Source organism: Pinus tabuliformis, chromosome 9 (genome assembly GCF_031772625.1).
Source record: "Pinus tabuliformis cultivar Carrire ecotype Pingquan chromosome 9, CPIR1, whole genome shotgun sequence".
Classification (NCBI taxonomy): Eukaryota; Viridiplantae; Streptophyta; class Pinopsida; order Pinales; family Pinaceae; genus Pinus; species Pinus tabuliformis.
In genome coordinates, this window is record NC_142307.1 from 1,470,108,952 (window position 1) to 1,470,113,499 (window position 4,548).

Genomic DNA, 4,548 nt, shown 5'->3' on the forward strand with positions numbered 1-4,548 from the left:
AAACACACATATAAAAATCAATACTAATAAAACACGCACCTACACAAGAAAACACTTTCCTTCAAACATGCATTAAAAAAAACCAAGACATGCCCCTACACAACAAAACACTTTCCTTCACATATACATCCAAAAAAAAATCCAATTTTAAATGGTGAAACACCTTCCCTCGCCCCTAGGATATGAACTAGACTTGTTTCATATACTCTAAAAATAAACCGTTTCATATATGCTTTAAAAAAACCAATTTTAAATGTTCAAATACCTTTCCTCACCCTTAGGATATGAACTTGATTTGTTTCTATGAAATTGCACTAGGTCATGACAACCCATGATAACCACCATCTATCATGTGGGTGTCCCATTCGAGAACCCAAATTACACTGCTGATGTTGTAGCCAAGGGGGCATTGAACCTCCTTAAAGTTGTGAGAACCCACATAGAGAACACAAGAATGAAGGTCAAGTATTACAAAGCAGGATCCTTTGAAATGTATGGTGCCACACCCCCACCCTAGAATGAGAACACCCCCTTCGACCCTAGAAGCCCTTATGTAGTCTCCAAGCTTGCAACCCATTGGTATTCTATCAACTACAAAGAAGCATATGGAATGTTTTCCTACAATGAGATCCTCTTCAACCATGAGTCCCCAAGGAAAGGTGAGAGCCTTGTGACAAGGAAGATCACTAAGGTTGAGGGGAGGATCAAGATTGGGCTACAGAAGAAGTTGTATTTGGGTAATCTCAAGGCTTCCAAGGATTAGGGATTTGTTGGGGACTATGTGGAGGCAATGTGGTTGATGTTGCAACATGATAAACCTGATGACTATGGTGTTGCCACTGATGATAGCCATACCATCGAGGAGTTTCTAAAGGAGTCCTTTAGGTATATGGGGTTGGATGGAAGGATCATGTGAAGATAGATCCTAGCTATTTCAAGCATGTTGAAGTTGATAATATGAGGGGTGCACGAGTTTCTAAAGGAGGCCTTTGGGTATGTGGGGTTGGACTGGAAGGATCATGTGTAGATAAATCCCAGGTATTTCAAGCCTGCTAAAGTTGATAATGTGAGGGTTGATTCATCCAAATTAATAATATATTTGAAACTTACATTTTTTTTACCTTAGTTGAGTTGTTTCGTTTCATTCAAGCCTAGAATTCCACTTCACCCCAAATAATTTTTTTCTACTATCTTTTATTTTATTTGATGTCTTCTATAAATTAATAAAATAACTTTTTTGTGCAATGTGGAACTCACAAAGCATCCAATGTCAATATTCTATATCTCACTGCTGCTCCAATTTTTAGTGATTTTTGAAAAACTTTCAACTTGTAAATTTACAAGATGAAGTACCAAGTCAGAAAGGAAACTAATAGTCTATTTAAAGTATGTGAAAGGTTACTAAATTTCCAATAATAACAAGAATTGTAGAATTGTTCCAATTTATATACAACTTATGCCATTAATTACAAAATGGAAAGATTTATCATATATATACAATTATTTTAGTAAATGTTAATAATATATGTAGATAGGTATTTTTTTTTCAATGTGATATGTTATTCATTTTATCATATTGTTATTTGTTATTTGATCATTTATATGATAATTTTACTAAATGTGAAAAAATAAGTATAGATTTAGAGATGCAAAATATTAATATTTGAATTTTCATCTATTAAGTAATGTAAATTTAAGATATAAATTTTAATCATGAAAGAATTAAGAGATAAACTTAAAGTTAAAATATAATTTTTGTTAAAATATAATTTTTAATTACTCTAGAATTATTATTATTTTTTTTAAATAAGTTTTTTTTTTTTAATAAAATGGTTAGGTTAATAGGTGTTTTACAATTTAGTACAGAAAGATGTTATATTAAAACCTCCCCTCTGCTCAAAATGAAATCGGTTGATTGGACCGGTATGAATACAGTGTAAGTGATTAGCATTGATTGACTAAGCTGACCTGTCAAGCTAACAACGTGCACTTGGAGTAAAGGCAATCATGCCGTGGACCTATTTTCTTCGGTCGATGACGCATCACCACCATGTTCACCCTATGCACTTAGCACGTCTCTTAATTTTTTACAAAAATTATTGCCACTACCTCATTTGTTAACTACTGATAAACTTACATATCATTATAGAGTTATTTAGATTTTATTTTTCTCGTAATTTGTGATATATGGATAAATAATATATGAACTCCCTAATATTATATACTAAAAATGTTGACTGACTATCAATAAAGTCGTAAAGTTAATTGATGCTATAAAGTTTTATTTCAGTGTGATACATCTATGTTGCCGGTAATACGAGACTTCAAGGTCTAAGTGCTCACCGACCCAACCACGTGTCTGTCTAATAACTAAGTTTGGTAAGTAAAGAGAAGGGTGGTAAAATGTTTCAAAAATATCAAGGTTGGGGTCGTACTTAAGAGTAAATAAAGGCAAGCAAATAGGCATAGGTAATAGTCGTATTTATCTAAGTACGTATGTACCCAACCAAGCCGGTAAGATCTAATAAGTCTGGTAGTATGAAATCCAAAGGTTCCCACGCACGCATGATGATCCTACGAAAGGTGGTGGTTCTTCCTGTGCCAGCCACCTGACCTGTCCACCCACTGAACTTCTATTAATTAGGGATATAAAGTGAATACAAATGTTATCAGGACCCTTACTCCAATCAATCTCATAAGTTCTGGCTGTAATTCTTGAATCCCTAGGCGCGGAGCGATCCGACGATCCACCGAGCTGTCCAACTGTGCAAAGGATGGGGGGAATGATCTACGAAAGTGCTAAAAGCAAATAGGCTATTCTTTGCACAGTGAGTCTGGAAACACCAGTTCACCTTGAACCTTGAACCAGAAGCCTAGACCACTAAGCCATGAGCCTTAAGCCACGAGCCTTTCAACGTTGCCACCCATGTTCCCCACCATAAGAAATTGATACAAGTTGTTACCACCAGATGAGCATATCGATTGAGACAAGGTGGCACCAGACGATGATAGAGGAAAAGTTCAATTTACTTATTGGGTGGGGGGGCTTATGGTCGAGCCTGCTTGCGCATCCTTACCGCCCAAAGAGAAGGCCCCCATCACAGGAGAACAAAAAACATTGTTCACCAGACCCCATTCAACAGACCCGAGATAGAAGGTTCCCCATCACATGATACCTCATTAAACATCACATCCATACCCGAGTCACCATCACTACATACCACATCCACCCAACCACTACGGTACGGGGGGGCCAAATCATCGACACTGTTATTGAAGCACCACTAGCGATACCATCACAACAAGAAGGAGGATTTACAACAGCTTGAAACATACGTCGATATACATTTCGAGGATCATACACAAAGGAAGGAAGGGTCTTCAGGGAGGGGCTAAACGAACCACATTAACCTTACGCCATGAGCCTTGAGCCTTAAGCCAAGCCCATAATAAGCTATAAGCCTAGACCACCAAGCTTACCAAGCCCATCTGGGACTACTCGAGCCAGCACACCAAGTGGGAACTTCACCGAAAGCCCTAACCTCCTACACGCCTTCTCTCTTTTCTATTGATGCTCACCTGCTGATAGAGACCTTTGACCTTTTACTTTATTACTTGAATCTCAGTAAGAGAGAATGAAGAAATGGTGGCCCCCCGTTCCAGCAGAGGTGTGGGAGCTAGGATCATTTCAATTTGATAAGGGTCTTTTATTGACGTCCTCACACCCCTTAGATAAATAGACAGGGAGCAAATAACAATTGCTAATCGAGCGAATGCTACCTTTTCGTCTATCTATTGCCATATATCTCTTGCTCTACCTGGAAATTCAGAACTTGGGTTGCTTGTTTTCTCATTGAACCCAGGTTCCATGCACGACAGAGGAGATGGGCCCCTAGTTCAATACTTACCCAAATGATAGGCCATACCCCTCACGTATGGTACGGTGCGGTACGATTTTGACACTCTTAGGCACACTCCCTCCTGATCGATACCACGTCTGCTTGCCGAAGGAATGTCTATCTAGATTACTTACGCTAAATACACCTAGCCATGTGAACTCAAGTACACTGTCATGCCTACCTTTTGATCTCTTGCTTTATGCTTGTTCGCTTTTCGATTCACCCTACGAATGAGAAACAAGATTTCCAAGTTATCCATCACCCCACCTTCCAACCAAACATCCCTCAGAGCCCTCCAAGAACCTTATCTTTTATAGAAGAGAGATGTAGACTTCAGCACTTAACTCCAATCCTTTACCTGCCAACAACCCCACCTTTACACCGGCAATATTTTGCAAAACTCCTAACCAAAAAAATTGATTCCTGACAACGGACACCGGACTCCTTCAAATAGCTGAAACCAGCAGGGCGGCGGGGAAACCAGACACTTTTATACAATTATGGAAACTCACCTAAGAATCCGTCTACCACCATCTGTCAGTTTTACTGACTACAACATGGGACTTTGTACCTACCCTAACAGAGCGTAGGGTAGGTGCAACAAACGACAAACTGTCATACTGACCAATGTCGGACGCCATTAGCCTTC

At 38.7% G+C, this 4,548-nt stretch overlaps 1 pseudogene; it reads left to right on the forward strand.

Moving 5' to 3' along the window:
- The first annotated feature begins 331 nt into the window (after positions 1–331).
- LOC149154156 (GDP-mannose 4,6 dehydratase 2 pseudogene) lies at positions 332–1,126 on the forward strand (annotated as a pseudogene).
- Positions 1,127–4,548: the final 3,422 nt, after the last annotated feature.